General features: G+C 34.0%; 1 long non-coding RNA gene across 1 annotated transcript in view; it reads left to right on the forward strand.

Moving 5' to 3' along the window:
• LOC115482806 overlaps positions 1-23,097 on the forward strand; it is a 78,874-nt gene that overhangs the window by 48,815 nt on the left and 6,962 nt on the right. The window contains exon 2 of the long non-coding RNA XR_003944142.1: positions 12,005-12,095. This is a non-coding gene — a long non-coding RNA (uncharacterized LOC115482806). The remainder of the gene's footprint in view (positions 1-12,004; positions 12,096-23,097) is intronic.

The following is a 23,097-nucleotide window of genomic DNA, read 5'->3' on the forward strand; positions in this document are numbered from 1 at the left end:
TGGTGCATATCACCACCACATCACTTGACAGTGCTGCATCACTCGACAGCAAATAGTAGAGCTTACGCTACGTATACGTATTATGGAGATCTACAAGACAAACTTATTTTGTTGTATGGGGGGATGTTATCTTTTGACTGGAATTCAATGAATGTACAACATTAACATTTTATGCAATTCTGCCCAGTAAACCCTTCCATTGCTTGCATAATTAATTAAAATGATTAAATTCATACATTTATCCATCTCTTATTATTGATATATGATCAATCATAAAAATAATGAATGTTAAATATTTTTATTTGCAGGTAAGCCTTATTAAACGCGAGCTTAAATGCCGCCAAATGGTAAATAAAAAGGTGTAATTAATTTTAAATTAAACTGACAAATGAGATAAAGTTATTGCAGTCAAAATACTTTCAGAGAAAAGAATCAAGAAATTTTTTTAATTCCCAAAAACCAGAGATAAGTAGCGTGCAGGTAGTCAAAAACATAAAGCAACAGTTAATGATGAAGTATATATCTTTAAAGTGCATGGAAGCTTGTTAAAAGGAATTCCCTAAATATTAAGCCAAAGAAATTGCTGTGAAACTTATGACAAAGTAGCGGCTCAGTGGTTGAAGTATGTAATTAATTAATTATATTTTGGAGCAAGAAGAAATAAGGCTGTAGTAGCAGACAAAGCTCTTTAAACACGGTATGCAAATTCTTTCCATCATCACAATTAACTATTTGCAAAGTGAACTAAAATTGAGGGATTATAACTGAAGAACTGATGTTCTTAAAGTTTTATTCTCCCTCTCAGCTTTTGTTAAGCAATTTCATTAAGCAGATTCTTTATTGATTTGTGAGTTATAAGTGACAGAAATTCAGCTGAATTCCTGATTGGAAAATGCTCAAAATACAGCCCCTTTCAAAGATATGGTTCGAAGAAACAAATAGATGATATATAATATGATTAATATGCATGTCACTGATTAAAATATAACATTCGTTTAGGCATGTGTCATGTGTGGAGCTGAGTAACTTAGCTAAAGCTTTCATCTAACAAAAATCTGAGTAATTCATACATGCCAATACATTAGAACTGCCAGCTTATCAAATGCGGGTCATTTCGCATGAACATGCAAAATATTTGTGCTTCAATTTGATATGGCAATCACGAGATCTGGAGAGTAATGTAGGAAATAGGTTATTAACATGTTCCAGTGCTAATGAAACTGAATCACAGACCGGTCAGCGTGTGTTGGGTGATAAAAGTGTCGTAACTGTAATTTTGTGTATATATTATAGATGCCACTACCAGGCTCTAGTCACGCTCAAAGCTACTTAGCTATACAGTGATAATTTCCCCGCGGTAATTGCGACCAAACCAAATTAAATAAACTCAAGTCCCATCACAGTTTTTTTTAGCACTGAAAATGGAAAAACTAACGTTGAAGTGGGAAAGTTTATATACCCTAACAAATGTAATTTCTCAGTTCTTTCCATTCTTTTCTAACTTTGAGTTTTACTCTCGAGATTGTTCAACATTTAGTGCATGGTCAGAAAAGTAGAAATTTTCTTATTCAATGTATTGAATATCAATTTTCCAATTTTCACATATGAGAACCAGGCAAGAATTTCATTTGACAAGATAATCCCAGGGTTTTTAAAAGGAAAAATATATAGAGTAATACTTGGCTGAGAGCAGTCAATATTAGTTGTATACCTGCAAGATACTTTGCCTAAGTCACCCTCAAAAGACGAGATACTTTCTGTGAGGGCAAGCAAAACAAAATAGAAACACTGTTTCGATTAGCATTCAATCGAGTGCAGCTAACTGTAATTGAGAATTATCGCACCTGTTAATTGTTTTGCTCCAGTTCAGACTAATGCCCGGCGACCCCTCACGTCAGCCTCTTCCAGCTTTTAGCAGCTCTTCATTAGCTTGCCCCAAATTTGTCACATTCTCTTGGGAATGATGCCATAAATCTAACATTTAATACGGCTCATTAGCATGCCATTTGTGCGTAAATTGAAAAATTATTTAGCAAAGTGATTGGCTGTACATAACTATCTAACTGTGTGTGCATGTGTTTGTATCTGTGAGATACTTTTTTCAGCTTGCCACTTGGTTTGTTTGTCTGCTAGCTGAATCTGTACACGGGCATTTTGCGCTTTTCATTAGCAGCCCGCTAATGTGTTTGGTCAACGGCGCTTCGTCTGTATCCATACATTTTCATGCATTTTTCATTTGGTTTATCTCATCTCGTAGATTTGTTAATTGCACTCTGATTACAGCATTCCCTGCGGACCGTAAAGTTCAGCAACCTGATGAACGTGTCGTGCACTTATCTACAAAGAAATTGTTATTATGATGTTGTTTTTGAATGCGGATTAAGTGTAAAGAAATGTAGAAAATGGTAACGTTGATTGACTTATAAAAGTTTGTTATCCGAAAAGCGTGAGCATGTGACTCGCAAGTTCATTGGTATCTCAATAAGTAACAATGGATGAAAAGTCATTTAAATTCTGTTTAAACAAACAGAGGTTTGGTAAAACAAACCCTTCTTCAGCTGTTTCCGTTCAAATGGAGGTTTCTCTCCTGCCTAGAGGACTGAAATAATTGTATAAAAAATATTCCGTTTAGTAAATATATATTATAAGATGAATAGTTGAAATGTCTTAAAATAATTAAACGCAAAGATAAAATTGTTGATAATGAAGCGTAACTGTCTCTAAAAATAAAAAATTCCTCTTTTGCTTATCAGTTAAGATAGAATTTATTTTAATTGTCTATCGCGATAAGGCGCTAGACAGTTGGTTGCGAAATAAGCGGTTAACTAACTGCTTAAATAAATATATATTACACTCGATGTGAGCTGGAGCTGTAGAGCTGAACTTTTAGCGCAGCTGCAGTAAATGATTTGTTCTAAGCAATTAGTTTACCTCGTGTTTACTGACTATAATTTATTTATAGTATTTGATTGGGGGTTTTTCATTGGCGGTTATATGACACAAATCACAGGGCTTTCGACGTTTTCATCGGAACTCTCATTATATGCAATTGATAATCAGAAATTTTAGAAGTTGCGTTAAAGCAAAGCTTTATTACATTTTTTATTTATTTTGTATATTTTTGAGTTGGTTTTCAGCTTAGATTCGCTGAGCGACTCAGTTGCTTTTGGACGCTGCAAACATTCGGTTGGCTCTGCTCGAACGGATTTTAAACCTATTATTTTCTTGCTCTCAGGCAAGTTATTGTTATTATTATTGTTTTTACTTCAGATAAGCCTTAGGGCAAACGGGAAAGAAAATAAATTATACAAAATATATGTACATTAATAATAAACAAAGTGCTGATTAAGGAAACAAGTGCAAGGGCTGCCAACTTGGGTTTAACAAAGCAAATCGTGAGAGTAGAAAACCCAGCTCATTAAATAAGAAAAAATCATTAAATAAGTAAAAAACTTGAACCTCAGCGAAAATTTATTAAAGTAAACAATAAAACTACGAGAGAAAAAAATGTTTACAAAAATTATATAGAAAAACTTAAGGTTTCTTTCGTTTTGTTTATTGTGTTTTGCTAGACAAACCTCGAGACATTTCCGCTTCATTGACCCATTTAATAAGCTAAAAATGTAATTTATATATATATTTTGCATACATTACTTTTGAGTACAACCCGAAAACGTAAAATTGTATTTTACTTGACAAAAGCTTCAACAACATAAATATTTTATGTTATAAATTTTTTTAAATGCAAAATTTAGTTAATTACTTATTTGTTTGTTTGAAAATGAATTTTTAATTTTTTTCTATTTTTTTATTTATAGTAAAAAAATTTCAAAATGTTTTTTACATAAATTTAAGTTTTTATTAACTTGCAGTACTTAAAATATACAAATAACAAATATTATTTTTTATTTTATTTATATTTCTTTTATTGTTGCAAATATTTGCTTCACGTATTTTAAATGTATTTTTTTGGTAGGGGTTTCTGTTAAAAAAATATAATTAATATAATTGTAATTGCTTTTATATTTAAATAAATTTAAGTTTTTACAGATATGCAGCATTTTTTGAGTATAGAGATTTATATTTTATTTATATAAACAAATGATTATTTTGTTATTATTATATATTTTTTGGTAGGGGTTTCATTAAAAAAGTAAATTTGAAAAAAAAAAACGAATTGTCTTAAAGGTATTTCAAGCAAACTACGCTCTAATTAATTCCGCTTCATAATAAGTAAACATTAAATATGACAATTATTTTGTAGTCAGACTTGAAGCAATTGAGATAATCGTGTCTTGGTAGACATGGTAGATATAATAGCGCTCAATTTATAAGAGGAAACTTCCGCTTCAGCTTTGACATTCAATTGGAAGCTTAAATAAATAATACCACGCAAATAAGTTTAAATAATTCAAGGCCAACAAAGTCAATGTTGAGTTATTTTTGGCAATCGAAGTGCTGAAATAGTTTGCCACTTGATATGTCTCTCTTTATACATACACATATGTGTATACTATATCTTTGCTGCTTGATGTTTCTTGTCTTCTTTCAATTTGAATAAAATTTGATGCGCTTGAAGCGCAGACAAACAATTAAATCACTGAAGAAGTGAACGGACCATGAAACGCATTTCAATGTCAATGAACATGCAAATGAAACGGCAGATAACACAAGATTCAAGATTCCATTTATATATATTTATATATATATGCATATATATATGTATATATATATATATATATAGCCTTATATAGCCAGCTGAGAGGTCAGCTCTGTTTCTGATTTAATTGAATTGTGTAACTTGAAAGCAAAATTTTTTTGAAAATTTTATATATAAATCAACTTCGTGGCAAACATTAAAGATGCAGCAGCTACTCGAGCTGTTTCTTGCGCTCTTTTGAAGTTGCGGCACATTATGAATATATACATACATATATATGTTATATAAATATATATATATATACATATATTTAGTTGATGTCGGTCTCTCTTTGAGTTGTTCCCATTGAGTGCCTGATTGTAGCCATATATCTATTGCCATAGCTTTGATCTTACAGCTGGCAGATCTTAACTGAGTGTTAAATATATTGACGCACTTAAGACAGATTAAGAATAATTAAGAATTCTTCGGCTCTTGAAACAATTATTTTGACTAAATTTTAAAAGTTTGTCTTATAAAACTAAAGTCATATTGTATCTGAGTCTTAATTAAGAGCGATCTCAATCTAAAGAGAAATTATAGCCATGTACTAATGACTTTTATGGCATTTGCATTTGCATTTGCAATTGGTGTCAAAATCGAGTTTTTTGTGTAATGTTTGAAACATGTTTTCTTGCTTGCGTTGGAGCTGTTAGGGAATAGCATTAAAATCGAATTCGTAGGGACAAAGAAAAAAAAAACTTGCAAAAGAAATGAGAAATTGTGGTAGCAAGTCGAATGGGAAAAGATTTCCATATGACCTGCTTTACTTTTGGCTACAGTTCAATCGAGTGGGGCATATGCATAACAGCTGGGTTCATCAAACACCCATCCAGGCCAACCCAGGCCGGAGGCGAGTGGGTGTATGTGTGTGTGAGGGAGTTGGCATGTGGTAAATGCGGCCAGCAGCATGCGCTCTTCAGCATTTGCAGTAAAGTTTTCTTGCTTTGTGCCTGATTTTAATTTCACTTGCCTTTGATGCCTCCATTTCAATTCGATTTATGCACTTTGCACTTGCACAACTCTTGGATCCAGCTGCCACTTTTTACGTCAGCTTTCTCCATTTCCTGCTAGGCCATGTCAAATGCGAAATGATGCATCAACTGCAACCGCATGTCGGGCCGTTCAGGTGTTTTAATTCCCCCACTCCTTCCATTAATATGACCGACATATTTGACCGAGTTTGGCATTTTGCTTACTCGTCCCAGTTGACGTATCAAATGTCTTTTCATTTGCATCTGTGGGAATTTCACCTGTCAAATGATGTTCAGGATGCTAAAACGAAATTTTAATCACCATAATTGACTTGTCAGGGACTTGTCAGTAGCTCGACTGCTGTCACGAGTTTCTTATTGCTAAAATTTTGCAAATAATTAAAGTTTTGATTAAAACATGGTTTCAAACTGGCAAACAGTTGGCTTATATTTTAAGAAGAAGCTTAAATAAGCTAAGTAATTCATATGTAAATCAAAGGGGATGGAAATGAGAAACTGTGACTAGAATGTAGAACAGCTGTCAATTAGATTGATATCAAAGAGCGAACAGCTATTTAGAGCCAACTGAGTGCTATTTTAGCAGCTGCTTTATGAAGTCTGTGTAAATAAGATAAGGACGAAATTGTGAAAGTCCATAGCATCGTTTAGCCGATTATTTTTGGTCAAAATGGAGTTACCGAATGCCGTAGATGAGGTTACATACACCTCTTTCTCTCTCTCTCTCTCTGTCAAACAAAACACAATCATGGCTGACAATAAACTGCCAAAAGCTGAATGCCGAAAAAAGCAATTTCGCATAAAAGCCACAACAGACAAAACCAGAGAAGCTGCGACAGCCTCGCATTCAAATGGGGGCATAACAGACGCAGATTCATTCCCAATGACAGTCAGACATATGAAAATAATGCGTGGTGAACGCTTTCAACGCAACTACACAATATACACACATGACAAACATAGAACACAGAGGACACACAGGCCACACACAGCACACAGGCCACAGAAATATCCGCCCGGCAAATCACTTCCCTCTGCTAGCTAGCCGAATGGCCGAAAAGAATGTCCATTGCCAAACTGTAGGACAAAGCCAAAAATCTCATACGTCCTGGCTGCCAAATTAGCATACATGTGCAAATGGGAAAGCTATGGCCAAAGCACAATACAAGCTCTGACACTTACTCGGGCTACAAACACCCTTCGACACACTGAGCCACCCTAATTTGGGTTAAACGCAGTTTACATGGCAATCGAATGCATTTGTGTGTGCTCATGTGCCTAAGGCATAATTTAATTGTTTGTCAATTAACACATTGTATGTATAGAATTATATATCTATTTTTATACCTATAATTATATAATATATATAAACCACAGCTAATTGAGTTACCCGTCAAATCGAAAGGGTTACTCTGCTGTAAATTGTTTTTGTCTGTTTGCGGTTGCAAAAAAAAAAATCAAATTTTCATGCTGCCCTTAATTTTCATTGGGGAGTTTTTTGACAACCCTTTGGCTGATGCCCCCCAAAAAGCATGCTTCCCCCATTTCTACGTCAACATGTTTTGTGGTTAATGCCACAATTAAGTGACTTGTCAATTGGTTTGTCAATTGTCTGTGTATGTGTGTGGGGGTGTGAAGTTTTTGATTGAAGCGACTTACTTCAAATTACCCAAGAGTTATGGAAGTGTTTGCATTGTGAAACGGATTACTTGGCTTTGCAGCTAATTTGTTATTTGATTGTTTTTTTGTGAAGAAATTGGATAATATTGAAATTAAATAGAAATGCTTAATTAAAAAGTATCCGGCTGAAATATATACTCTGAGTATCGAAGCGAGCTTTAAGTTTGATTAGCCTTTCAATCGACTTCACTGAAATGGGAAAGTTATAGATATAGATATAGATATAGATATAGATATAGATATAGATATAGATATAGATATAGATATAGATATAGATATAGATATAGATATAGATATAGATATAGATATAGATATAGATATAGATATAGATATAGATATAGATATAGATATAGATATAGATATAGATATAGATATAGATATAGATATAGATATAGATATAGATATAGATATAGATATAGATATTGAAATGAAGGTGAAGATGACGGTGCATATTTAATTATTGACAAAATCGGATGCACTTTCTATAATTAATAAATGGGTCTGCCCCAAATAGATTAGACTGCAAAATATTGTACGATGAGATCAAGGCAAACAAAAGTCGTATTTTGTAAAATTTGAATCCATTTATATTTAAGTTTTCAAAATAAACTCGCAGAGCTTTATAAATATTTTGCCAGAATTTATTGAATTTGCCACGTCAAAATCGGCAGATATTAATATTATTTAGACTGGTGCATAAAAGCCGACCGCAAAATTGTGATATTTTGTACAACATTTTGTGGCAACATTTGTTGCAGCATTGTTGCATAATCCATTTGCCAGTGCTGGGGCGGGGCGAAAAGCAACGCCTATTTGTTTAGACAACTTGCAGAGGCCAACGGAGATAAGCTCGGCTCGGCTCGGCCCATGGCATGAAATAACAATGGCTGTCATATTTGCAAAGCGATGTCCTGTGGACAGAAGCTGGTCAGAGAGTCTGTACACCTGGTAGTTCTTACAGCACCCCTGCACTCACCTGTGCTAAGGTTGTGCACTAGTTTTGGGTCCTTTGTCAAAATGCGGCTTAAAATATTTTGCGCAAATATTTTTACGACAGGTGCATGAAACGTTGACAGCCCGTAAGTGAGTGTGTGTGTGTGTGTGTGTGAGTATGTGTATTAGTGTCAACTTGTCATCTGTGGATATTACGTACACGTGTGTACTATGTGCCATATGAATATATATATATGTACATGTGCTTATCCATGCGCTGTTGTAGTGCCTAAAACCCGTTAATGAAAGCAGCTCAACTTAATGGAGATTTATTGTTTTCCACGTGTACACTTATCAAATGTTGCCGCTGTCACTGTCGCTGTTGCTGTTGCTGCTGCTGCTGCTGCTGTTGTAGCTGTCATTTGGGTACAACTTTTCACTCACTATCACTGTGACCAAACCGTCAGGTTCGTGTCTATTTATGGTTTTGTTTTATAGCTATTTTCATCGTTAATCTGCGCTTAGCCCCAATAGAAGAAATGATTTATTAGCCACGGCCCAAATTGCCATTTGACTGTGATAAGGTTTGTTGATTCTGGTGTGGCGTGTTCTATGTCTATACCGGAAGTAGTTGTAGACGGGTATGTAAAGCCGCTAACACGCATCAGATTATCACAAGCGTATCGAATGATCTACATTTGACGTCATTAGAGCATTGAAAACAAATTCTGCTTACATCGATATTTGATATAGATAGAAAAGTTTATCTTTTAAGATACTAATCAGACTGACTGCGTAATACTCGTTCGCGTTTCATAAAAGTTAGGTGTATTAAAAGATTATTATTTTCGAATTTGTTATGCCTCAATGGACGGAATTTGATTGGACTATGTTTGATTTAAGTTGAAAAACTCGGGAATATGAAAGGTTTTTCTTGTGATTTTTGATTAATCAATAAACGAAGTCAACAGTAACATAATCGAGGCCTGTCATTATGAATAATATAATTTATAATATACATTATAGTGGGCATATCGGTAAAATCTAAACTCTTCCAACAAGCATATAAATTCCAAATTTCTCTAGCTTTAATAGCGTCGTAATGCTTAGAATATTGTGCTCAACTAATATACTCTTTTCATTTTACGAGGCAATATATATATAAAAATAACCGAATAACAACTAGATATGATATATATATATATATATATATATATATATATATATGGTCTATCATCTAACTGAGCTCAGTAACCACAAAAGTTTGATATGAAGTTTCATCAAAGCCACAACTTGCTCTAGTTTGTGTAATGCTTCAAGTATTCCAAGCTACAATTTCGAAATTTGATGAAAATAATAAAATAAAAACTATATTAATAATCGTTGAGTATATGTGAAGTTAGTTGGATTGCCTGTTCCTCGCAACTTCAAGAGCTGCAGTCAGGGAATTTGTTGTTTCTCAAAAGCTTGAACTAAGTTTTGAGTTGTAGGACATATCAGATATAGGCAAGCCTTACTCTCTCATAGAAGCAATTAGTTAACATTTACGTTTTCACTCGATTCAATTGACTTGCTCTAGGCAATCAAATGGAAATCGTATGCAAGAGACAAGCTGTGTCTTAGACATGTCAATCAGTGTAACCGTGCCAAAAGCAAATTCTCATTAGCTATTCCATTCACACCCAATTTCATTTGCATTTGCACAACAATAACAAAGGCGGAGCAAAGAAGCAAAAGCAAAGACAGAGTTCGGGAATAATAGATGGGGAGTTTCTTTTCTCACTAATTAGTACAGGGCAGCAATTAGCAGTAATTAAATCATATTCAAAACATGGCTGCCTGCTGTGCTCTGTTTATTTACAAGCAACGCCAAGGACTTAACCACGCACTGGCGTAAACTTTAGCGATTTGCTTTTGACCTGCCACAAGACGAGCCAAATGAATGACATGACAGACAGACAGAGAGACTGAAAGAGAGACAGAGCAGCAGCGAGTCGCGGCAAGCTGGAACCGAATGTCCTGGCTGGGTGCACCCAAGCGGCGTCCACTTGACACACATAATCGCAAGCAAGCAGCCCCTAACCCCCAACACAAACTCAAACCCAAAGCTCGAATCCAACTCAATCCCCGGTCCAACCCAATTCAACCCTCTCTCAAGACGACGAGTCAACAATGCGCCAGGCTGCTTCTGTTTTGTGTGGTTTGGCTGGTTGGGATGGCTTAGGGTCGTTGCTGTGGACGGTGGATCGGACCGTCTGTGTTGCTTTTGGCGTTCGTCTGTCGCGTTCCGGTTGCGGGCAACACCTTTTTCTGTGCCAAGCAAAGGATTTTCCACGCTGCAGATAAAATCGTCCACCGCAAAACTTGTGCGAATTTTTTCTTTGCTTTTTTAAGTGGTTGCCTTTATTTTTTATATACCCTAAAGTATTTAGAAGTGTGCTTAGGGGTATATTAAACAGCTAAATGTCAACTAGATCGAATGTGAATTTTCTTATGACAGCTCTTCTGTATAGTAATTTGTAATTTAGTCATTAATGAATAATCTAGATAAAAATTTAACTAAAATATTTTTGTGTACTATGAACTAATTTTGTTATATTCCAATTTCTATTTAACAGAAAATTTGACAAATATAAAACAATTTCTTTATGAAATGCCATCTGAGAAGTGACTTGAGCTTATAGTTTGACATTAATAAATTCTTATATTTTTGTCGAATACAATGCCTAATCTAAGACTCTACTAAGTCTAATTATAAACCATATTTCGTTGGTCAATAAAGATATTTAAAAGAGGGGAAAAATTGCTTGAAGTGGACAATTTGTTGTCTTAGATATGGAACTGCATTTTAGTATATTATATTTAACCCGATTAGGAATAACCTTATAGATGAGACAGACTCGGAAAACTGACTTAATGCTGCTGCTCTGCTTCGCACTTGGATTCAGCACATCAAAAACTTAGTGAAAAGTCGATTTCTTGAAAATCAATAAAAAGATAATTAAAATCAAATATGGAAAAATTCTAAGAATATTTAAATTATCTAAAGTCTTAGATCACCGCCACAGTTTAGGCTTATATTTTTCATTTATTTACGAATTTTGTAAAAAGTACGAAGCTAAAACATTTATTCCAAATCCATATCCATGTGCGGAGTATGTTTTAGCCTATCACATTTTTTCTGATGCTTCATGCTTATGCTTGACATTTAAATTCTGTGCGACTGCAGCTTATTGAGTGTAACGCCGTCTGCAACAAAACTTGGCTTAAATGTGGTTCTGTGTCCTGTTTGGGTGCCTGTGTCACGTTCTGCCGGCGACGTTAGTCGAGGAATTACACTATATATGTATGTTCAACACACAAATTAAGTGCTTAAACGACTTGTGACAGCGCCCATCGATGGTTAGTCAAAAGCCATAAGTAAACAAACAAATGAAGGCTGCGCAATGTGAGCATTAATTTCGCTTGAAATATCTGAAAATATCTTGCCAAATGAAAATAAACATTAACTTGTTTTTCCTTCTTTCTGGCTTTGGACCTTTGGGCGCAACTAGAACAGCAAATAAAACTAATTGAGTGCCCAGCTTGGCTCGCTGTGTATCTTTTACTTCGTTCTATATATATATATATATTCTATATTCTATGTATATATATATATATATGTTGACTAACTTATTCACCATGTTTCTTATCTTTGCAGCCAAGTCACTTGGGCGTCTGGCATCTGGTTTCTCAAGTCTGCTCAAGTTTGCTGTTGTTTTTTCATGCTCCGGCTTGTGCACACATAAAATGTAAGTGTTAATTTATGCTCTAGCATACTTTTTGGCGTTAGCCAACACATAAACAGCAAATAAATATATATGTATATATGCTGGAACAAAGTGTTTGGTTATATCTGTAAATAAACCTTTGTATCTGCCAAATGATTTTTAATGGCTTTGCGAATTTGTTAAATTGTGCGTTTGGGTACTTTTTGAGACACATCTAAATTTCAATAGCTATCGTCAGTTTAATGACTGCAAATGGCAACATTTTCTAGCCAGTTTTTATTATTTCTTCTGGTTCTTCGTTTGAAATGTAGAGCTTAGTTTTTAAGAGTTTTGCAAATAAATATTTTAGATTTTTCCAAGCAGTTAAATAAAAGTTAAAAAATCAAATACTTTTAAATGATTTTTTTTCATATTTTATGACAAACGACAAGTTTTTGCTTTTATTTCTTTCTTGCATAAATTTTATCATATTTATTTTTTCGTCTTTGTCGATTTGCATTTATTTAGACGGGCGAATCGTATTGGTCGCAGCTCGTCTTCAGATCAACAAAAAATGAGATGAGAAATGAGATAAAATGAGCTAAAATGAGCTGAAATGAGAAATGTAAAGTGTTTTTTTATCACTTGAGCCCTCAGAAAACCATTTCATTATGCATAATATGAAAATTTCTTTTCTCTCACTTTATTTGCTCTCCCGCTATTTGTGCTGGAAATATGTATTTACATAAAAAATGCAAATATTGCGGCACTATTTTGTTTGGCCAGCCTGGTCGAGAAATCCATTTGGCTTATTGTCAGCTTTCTGACAGTTGATAAACACATCATCAAAATAGTTGATAATGCTTGCATATATATACATATAAAAATGCGAGTCGAGCTCTATGCAAAGCTCGTGCGTTGCGCAACTTTTGACCTCTACTGTCTGCTGCCTCAATTTCAAATCAAATTTTTTTTTCCAACAATTTATTTTGCTTATGTATGTATGCTTATATATTTTATTTGACTGCACAAATATTTGCCTTCAACAACAACAATAGCAACAAAAATAATAATATCAACAGCAACAACGTTGGCGTTGACAAGCCGGCCAAGAAACGAACAGCGACAACATTTGACATTCTATTTTTGTTGTTGTTATTGTTAGCCTGTTCCATTCGTCCTTTTTAGCTGATTCTCTCTTTCCCCCACTCAGGCTGTCTTTCCTTCTCACTGCCTGTCGTATATTTGGCAAAAAAAGTTTAGTTTTTGTCTTTGCGACAACGTTGACATCGGCATTGTTTTTGTTTGTGTTGATACTCTGTATAAAAATTAATAATATAGAGCATTTGATTCATAAAAGCTTTAAATTGTATAAAAAATAAATTAAAATTAAAGCTTAACACATTTATTTCGAGACAATTATAACGCCTAAAATCATATCATCTTATCATAATATCGTCATATTATCATTTCACCCCATGATACCCTAAATATAGCACTTTGAGATTGACTACAGGGTATCTCAAAGTCACTTGTGTGCTAAAGCATTTTGTCATCGGCAATGGATCTCTACCATGATGGCATGCAAAAAGTATTTGCCATTTCTTGTTTCATTTTAGCCAGGTTTTTATTTATCTTATTTTTTAAAGCCGCTATGCGTAAATCCCGTTTGCCACATTCTAAATGAATTGCCCTAGCTTCGCACATATCAGTATGAAAATACATTTTGATGGATTTAATTATGCTAAGTGAACCACGGATTTTATGATGTGGGATATCATATAGCATATATACATAATTGCTGTGTCAGCTCGAAAATTATTTCGCGAATTTACTAAAATTTATATTCTATAAGCTTTCTGGCGTGCTTTTGAAATTCGTTATTTACTTATCATGATTTATGAATTTTATTTATATTTATATAAAAAGGAAAAATTGCAAATTTGAATTGATAAAGTATTAAATGAGTGAATTAAGCTTACAGATTAAGTCTTGTAATAAGTATGTAAATGCCTCACAACAAAGAATTGCGAAATCTATTGCTCCCTAGAGTGGGAGTGAGAGGTGAATAAAATGCCCTACTTGATCTAGAATTAGATATGTTTGCGTGTGGCATAACAGAAATTCTCGTTTTCGTATTTTGTTTAGAATGCTTTGGGGATTTGCTTAGCACGTGCCGCCCTTTAGAATGCGCTCTAAATAATTTTCATTGCTAATGCTACATATGCGTTAAATATTTGAAGTAACCGAAAGCCCGACGGCGATTAAGCGAATCGCAGCTGACTAATGGCGAATGATTATACTGAACCACAATGCGACTAGACCCAAAAATAATGCCCGCAGCCATTGTTAGTCATAAATTAGCCCAGCAAACCGGAAAAACAACATGAAGAGGATGCCGAAGGAACCGAAAAACAAACTGCACGTAAAAACGTCTGTTTTACCTATAATTGGCCACATATTTTGTTGGTTTCGGCCCCGGCCAGGTAGGATGGGCCAAAAATGTAAGCTCTGGCAGCCGAATGACTCGAATTTGTGGGCTTTGTATCCAGCTTATGGAAGGGGTTGTGGCCTATAAGTTTGCCTTGCATTTGGCCAACTAGGCCACAACAGGCTTATCAACATATACACACAGATATATTTATATATATGTTAGACAAGAGGAGCATATCGAAGCTGGCAAATGTGTGCGCTAAAAACTGTCCCAGGTTGATGTTTGTTGTGCAAATCCTTTCACGGAGCAGCTCAATAATTTTTCAAATAAATGTTCTGCTATGGAAATGAGTTCTAAAGAGATTTGCCAAAAAGGGTAATGAGAAAAGGAAGTAATGGCAATTGCAAAACACATAAAGTGGGCTTATAGAATGGAAGCGATGTATTTCGATCTAGTCTAATGTAGCTGCAGTTTTATAAAAATAACACATGCACTACTGAAAATGCATGCACCAGAAATATGTTGCATACTTCCAGGGGCATTCAACAAATCATAATTGAAGAATTTTAAATGAAATTTTAAAGTGAAATACGCTTATAATTTACTTGATTTACTGCTTAAAATAAAATAATAAAAAATATATTCTTCCTTAAAATAAAAAAACATTAAAAACTATTTATTTAATGTTTAATAAACAAAAAATTACTTACGAGTTTTTATGCATTTTTGTTCTTTTTAAAAATATTATTTTATTAATTCTGATATAAAAAAAAAAACAAAAATAAAAAAAAAAAAAATTAATTCTGAATTCAGCAAAATTCATATTTATTTCATTTGTAAACAATCTTAATCGAGTATTTTTGAACGGACAGATTTTTGAGACAATGAGATATCTTTATTACATTACTGTGACGAATAAAATAAGGCTTATGGCAATAGAGAATGAAAAGAAAACACAAATAGGCAGCTAGGAAAGGTATCTGAGGAGGAGTCTGTGGTTGATAAAGTATAAAACTATGCAGCTGGCATATAAAAAGCTTCAACTCAATAGACGAACACAAATTGCGGCGCGCTAACAAGGATGAAGGGGCAACAAGCCACAACTGTGAAGCATATTGGCAAATGTCGCTTTCGTGCTGGCGCTATAAAACAAACTCGGTCATAAAGATATGCAGTCAGACAGATATAATAGAATAGACAGAGAGTCAGCTATGCACAATGAAATTCTTATAGTATGAAAGTTTACATAAATGTTTTCTCAGCAAATACCAACGAGTAGCTGAGAGTAGGAAGCTCAAGGAGGCTGTCAGTCTGACACTCTGAGCTGAAAATCGTTTTGCATTTTGTCAGCTAGTCAGCTCTGCAGTTAAATTATATATTTCGTTTTCAATTTTTGTTTCCTTCTGTTTGGTTGACTTTTGCGTTGTCTCACATGTCGTATGATTGATTTGGTGTTGTGTGTTGGTAGATGGAATCTTTGAGTGATATATGTTTATGGTAAGTATCTAAGTTATTTGATAAATATACATATTTAATTTGCAAAATTTCAAATAAATTATGACAAGTCTTCTATGAATATAAGTGCTTAGTTGCATAAGTCATGTGCTTAACATTTTATTCGCATACAGATTATCTTTTAGCTAAGCATATTTTGTTGGCTTAAGTTTCTGATTACATTTGTGCTGTATTGCTCTTGATTGATTTGGATAACTGATTGCTTCGACTGGTATCGAAGAGTAGCTACAATAGTTTGTGTATTTTCTTAAATACAATTTTAGAAGCTATATTTTAAGCTGCTCCAATTAAACAGCCTTGAATAGACAAACAAACCAGATAGACAGTCAGTCAGGGAAGTATGTACATATCCTGTGCGGTCATTTTGTGTTCTGCAATACAATAATAAATATGGCTGCCACCTGACAACCAACTAGTGCACTCCTTAGCTTCGTTTGGCAGTTACGACCTCGCTGCCATGTGGGTCAGTCATATATATAAAAACTTATATATATGTATACATATATTGACCACGAAATGGCAAACAGACTCGTGGTTATTTCATAGTTCGAATGTGCTGGCATATAAATAAAATATGGGATTGTACTACTGTGTGGCAGACGCTGAGCTCGGGCTCCATAAATGTTATACAAATAAAATGAAATAGCGAACGGCAATTGGCCAAGTCAAGGCAATGAAGTGCGGCCTTTAGGTGATGGCACTAAAATAGCGGGAGATGCCATCAGCTGACAGCTGCGGCATGTGCGGCATATATGAGCTTCTCCAATAGATTTTCTGGATTAATCAATTTCCAAGCATAAATAAGATTTACTTCAGGTTACTACCTAAATTGAAAGTGACATCATTAAGAAATGAGCTTTGGAAGCTCATTGAAGCTATGGACTAGTTCCATTTGAGTTTCATTAAGAATTTTAAAGCTGTGAGCTTCTTTGCATTGCATATAGGCAAAAAAATAAGATTTAATGCTTAAATCTTAAACATTTCTTTCGATTTAATGAGTCTATTGAGTTAAACAGGCGTAGTTTTTATTAACAGACATTATTATTCGAATTGTTATTGTTATTGTTATTGTTATTTTGTAAAGCTTTAAGCTTATAGGCGCTGAGCACGAACGTTGGTGCTTGTAGCTACATATTTTCATTGTGTTTAATCATAAATTTTAGTTTTATTAAGGGTATTCCATGTGCTGCTCTGTTTCTGGTATTTTGCTTATCGCCGTCATTTGAGGGATTGCTTTCCGATCTCTACGTGCAACAACAGAAAAAATAACAACAGCAGCAGCAACAATTCATGCACCGCAACTGTAACACCAACAAGCAAAAAAGGGAAAAATAATAATAAAAGAACAAAGTTTATGGGCAGGGTCAAACGGAAACCATTTTGCACAACCTACGGCGTAAACATTTTCATTGTTTTTATTTCTTTCTGTCATGCATATGGAATATATATAATTGCTTATATATGTTCACACACATATGTATATGTATTTATTTATATATATATACATATATATCTATATATATATATATATATATATATATATATATATATATATATATATATATTTATCTTACATGTTATTGAAGATATTAGCACAATAGCAACAGGAATTTTAATGAAACACTTTGTTTATTTTTAAACAGTTTCAATTATTTGTTATTTAATTTTATTATTTATTTGCTTGCTGGAAATGTTCATAAATTGATATATATCATGATTGAGTGCTTGAAAGTTGGCGCTGTTGTTCTCGCTTGTCCTTTATTTATAAATTTACTTGAAGTGAACAGGTTTCTGTTTGATTGTGGTCAAAACCCAAAGGGCTTAAAAACCATTGTGAACTGTTGCGTGGCAACTGAACAATTGAATAAAACTCTTCAAGTAACTTCGGGATTGAAGCTTTAAAGTTATATACAAATGGTTTAAAGTCTATTTTGTCTGACAATTAATTGCTACACACATTTCGCTTTATTTAATTTTATTTTATATGTTAATAATGTAAATTATTTATTTTTATTTTTAAATTGATATAAGTGATATTATATAAATATATATATTATTATTATTAAATATATATATATTATTATTATTAAATATATATTATATATAGTATGTTATATTATACTTTATAAATATATAAAGCCTGTTGTAGTTCCTTTTAATAAGTAACCCTATGGGAAAATACTTGAAGTTGTTGTTTCTCTGGTATTCAAATATTTTTTTCATAAGAAAATTGTGTACTGAAATCTGGCTTAATTGCCAGATTCATTTTTCACATACACTGTGTTTGTAACAATCGTATCGTATCGTATTGTAAATTTATTTTCAGTTCATCCAGGTGATGATTAAATGTTTTAAGCGACATAAAGGTTGAGTGAGAAAATTCGTTTTCGATATATTTCATTATTTATTTAATTGCCTCTCTATTTCACGTGCTTTATTTATTTACCTGTGATCTACGTGTGTGTATTGTTGCGCGGCTGGTAAATTTATATTTACTTAGTTGTCCAATTCAATTGAATTTCCATTAACAAATTGCGTTTTTGTGCCCTGGAATTTTTCGCCTGCCGTCGTCGGTTTTTCATGACTATAGGGAACTTTATTTTTATGTCCGTATTTGGTTTAAAGTTGGTCAAAAAATTAACAGAATTCGCACAGGTTTTTAGAATATTTTTACGACTTGTAAAAGATTTTTTTGTACATTTTGTGGATTTGGTCTGTAGAACGGAATTGTTTTGTTAGAGCGTTTCAAGAAAATACAAATTAAAAGGAATTTGCTGTACTCTATATGGCATACACAAATAGCTATAGAAAATATAGGAATTAAAATTTAGTTCGAGTGATTAAAGATTAAGAGAAGGTGTATAAAATATTATAGTTTTTTTTTGTCTCCCTGATTTCATAATATTTGATAAAATGTAGTGTTATTATTTATCGATAATTATCGATGCTTATGGATATATTTTAATTGATATAACCTTTCCTGGCAATACCAAAAATATATTTGATTAATATTCAACTTTGTCTGCAGCGGAAGGATACTGCTTCATGTTTGTCTTGTGTTGTTTATGTTGCACTTAAGTAAGGATCGCCATCGGGCACAGTCTCTGGCATAATTCATAAACATTTGCCTGCTTAGAAACATGTCACATAGCTGAATTAAACCCACTTCAACACTTTGCGGTCATGCCAAGCACTTTACTTAACACTTGACAGCTGCCAGGCAAACCACTCGTATTATGGCTTGCAAAACATCCAGCTGCCATTGCAAACAAAAGCATTACCCTAAACCTTAAACGAACTTTAGTCAGCTGCTAAATTATGAACCTTGACCGCATGACAAGCTGAAAATGTTAAGTAAAGCTCTTTCTCTTTGGTGAATGCCAGCAGGAACCGCATCATCTCAAACACTCGATGGGCTGGCTGGCAAGCTAACGAAAACCTTTCATTTCAAGGATTATGGTCAGCAATAAATTCAACAACTTTCTAATCAATTAGCCTTACATATTTCACACTCAATTACCCAAGAAACGGCATTTAATAATGATACTTATTTTTACTCTTATGGTAAAGGGCATTTTGATTTGTGAGTGAATATTTCTTGAAGATTTTTTGTAGTTTATTTTCCGAGTTGAGTGGAAAATAACTTTATGATAAGTAGATTATTGAATACAGTGAGGACATTTTAACAGAAATTCCATAAATTTAAGAAGTGTTTTATTTAATTTATTTTCAGCAAATTTAATTTTTACTTTAGTCAGGTACATTAGCGGTATTCCTTGACTTAAAAATATTACTTTAACAGTTAAGAATATATATTTCAGGATAATTGTATTTCTTTAAAGTTGTCTCATTTAACCCATTTGAATGACTTAATTTGCTGCTTTGCCACAATTTCTTTTATTTATTTATGTTTTGCCTTCTCAACTTTTCCACATCGGAGTTTGACTTGCCGCTCATAATTTCCAATTAGGCTTCACGATGCGGCATTAAAATGAGTAAGTCGAGAATTTTGCGCCGTACAGCATCATAAATAATTGAATAACTTACTCATTTCAGCGTTGAGTTGCACTAACAGCTCCCCAGGCGAAAACAATTCCATGGCAGACGCCATTTTTCTTGTAGTTGCCATTTCGCTTGCCCGAACAGCCTCTTATCTAATGCTGACATGCACATTATGTTCGCACACTCTCTCATTTTCCTCTCCCCCTCTCTTTTTCGGTTAAATTTGTCACAATTTAGCTGAAACGGAAGTTGCTGCAAGTTTCTCGTCTCGTGTTCAGCTGATTTGCTTACTTTTCACTCGTCCTTTTTCCTCTTTACTGCCTGTTTATCAATCATTATGTCCTTTGCTGCGTAGTCTCATTATTGTTAGCCCTTATCACCTGGGCTCTCTGGGTCTGTCTTCGTCTTTTTGACCATTCTCTGTCGCTTACTGGATGCCTTCGTATTGCTCCATTCGCGTAATTGCTTTATGCACTGATTTATGCTTATCTTTCAGTCATTTTTTTACAGTTACCTTTATCGCGCCATAGCACAGTTTGACCTTATTCCTTTAAACTTAATTTTGTCGGTGTTTCTCGCTGTGGCTGTGGGCACTTTTTTGTTTCACATAATGGGTGTCAGTGGCAGAAAGTATATTGCGAAAACAGAATCGAATATATACAAATAACTTATATTCTTACAATGCATATATATACATGTATTGTTAAGGTACTAAATTTGATTGTACAGGTTCTACACTTTTATAAATATAATCAAAAAAAAAAAAAAAAAAAAAAATTAAGTTAAAGATTAAAATTATAGCGAGGAAAAAAAAGTTTATAATAATGAATATTTAAATCATTTAAAAAGGAAGAAGCAAGCGAGAAGAAGAAAGAAAACTAGTTAAGAGAAAATATAATAATAGAATAGAGATCAGAAAAGATGATGTAAAGAGAAGATAGTAACACCTAACAATGATTTATCGATTGCATTCTGTCTGTCAACCGATATGAGCTCGTTTTCAATTGCGACACCCTGTTTCCAACTGGACAATCATCATAAAAGTGGCATTAGTGTGCAGCGTGCCCGCAAATAGCTTTACCTGCTGGTAACGCCCAACCAACTCCATCCACACGCACACACAGACACACATACAGGGACATATACACATGCTGAGTCACTCACACAGACAGAGTCATCATTTCAAATTTTCACACTAAGCTGCTCGATCTTTATCAATGAGATTTCTTACGCTCTAGTTTAAGCATTTTTATCGATGTCGCTTAGTAGTAGGACGATAATCTATATCTTGACATTATATTTAAACGCATGTGTAGCTCTGCTCGACGGTTGCATTTCATGCCACGTACGTAATGTGTAAATCGCTCAGCAATTAATGATTGCGTCTCTTATCCTTTTTGAAGCAATTTTGTGCTTCGAGCTGAAAGCTTTGCGCGACTTTCCCCCGCAAGATAAGCATAAAAAAAATAACGAAGTATATATAAAAAAAAAGCCCTTGACTCGGCGATGCTCTGTGTCTTCATAATTGTGGATAATTACAGGCAAAGTGAAAATGCTTTATAATACTATGAAAGAGTCTTAAAGGCAAGCTTACTAGGCGACGGAGAAAGCTGTTTTAAGCAAGAATCAGCATGTATTAAAACCAATTCATAGAAACTTTGAAATCGAGTTAAGTTTTGCTCATAAGCCACTTGCAACTTGGTGACAACTTGATTGTAAGTTGCTTGTAAACTGCTTGTCCGTGCCTGGCTCTTAAGTGGGTTCACATACCCTGCCTTACATTTCCATAGGGTATGCACAGAGAAGCAGCACGCAAACGTTGCGCTCGCTATGTTTCCCTTGGCTCCAAATTAAATAAAAATACAATCAAGCGTCGCGGCTCGCACTGCTACTGCGTCTTCTCTCTGATGTCTGCGTGACTCTGCATTAATCTGCTGGACTCCAACTGCACTTACTCGTTTTCTCTGGCTCCCTCTCTCGGTTTCTCTGTCTCCGTCTATCTATAATGCATAACTCGTGTGCGGGTGGGTGTATGTCTGCTGTATGCGTACGTGTCTGCAACACCTAAATGTATGCAACAATAGTTTTGCAATGGCTGCGTCCAGTGAGACCCGTAGAGATTCGTCCGTGCAACGTCTGAGTATGAATGGCGCTCAAATTGAAATTCTTTATACATGCGGTATGCAGTGTTCTGTTTGTCTAAGCGCTCCGAATCCTACGCTTCCACTTACCCTTAGCCCCGTTATGGCCCACCCTCTGCCGCTCAGTGTCTGTCTAGCTGTCTAGCGTTGACTTAGCCCCCAGCTGCTTGCCCGTCTGTCTGTCTCTGCAGTTAAAGTTTTGTCAGTCCTAATGCATGCAAGGTTTTTTGAGCTTAAAAATGTTCAGTATGCGTCTACTGCAAATGCACTTGAGCTGTGTTTCTTGTTTTGTTTTGATTTGGACATGTCGGTTCCTTTATGTTTTTCCCTCAAATTTTGGCAAACTTGAAATAATATTTTCATATATACAAATATATTATTGTTTTTTTATGAACTATATTTTTTTAGACTAAGTTAATTTTATTTTTATTTTATTATTATTAAGTGTATAACCTGTACAAGCAACCTTAGTACCTTAACAACACATGTATATATATGGAATCAGAGCCAAACCACAGTCACATTATGAGGAATTAAAAGGAAAAAAATATTTAAAAATTTTTAAATATTATAAAAATTTGAAAAAAATTTTAATTTCAAGTTCATTATAAAAAAATGTTAAATACTATTTTACATTTATTTGCTAATTTAAAAAAAAAAATTAAAAATATATAAAAATACATAATTTGATTAAATTTGCTGTTGATTAAAGACTGGGTTCTCATGACAATTCTCTTTGACGCCTTCAATCGCTTATCTATATAATATATAATCATTGACTCGTTTAAAGCTAGTAGATATAAAAGTTGCTTACAGGGTAATTTCTAGTCTAGCATTGCCAAATAACTGCGCTCATAGCTGCCAATCATTTCGAGCAAAGGTATCATAACATAACGCACTCTAATTAAATTCCATGAGGTCGTATGTTATGCATATGTCCAGTATGCGTTCT

The sequence above is a fragment of the Drosophila hydei genome, unplaced genomic scaffold (assembly GCF_003285905.1).
Source record: "Drosophila hydei strain 15085-1641.00,03,60 unplaced genomic scaffold, DhydRS2 tig00000063-arrow-pilon, whole genome shotgun sequence".
NCBI lineage: Eukaryota > Metazoa > Arthropoda > Insecta > Diptera > Drosophilidae > Drosophila > Drosophila hydei.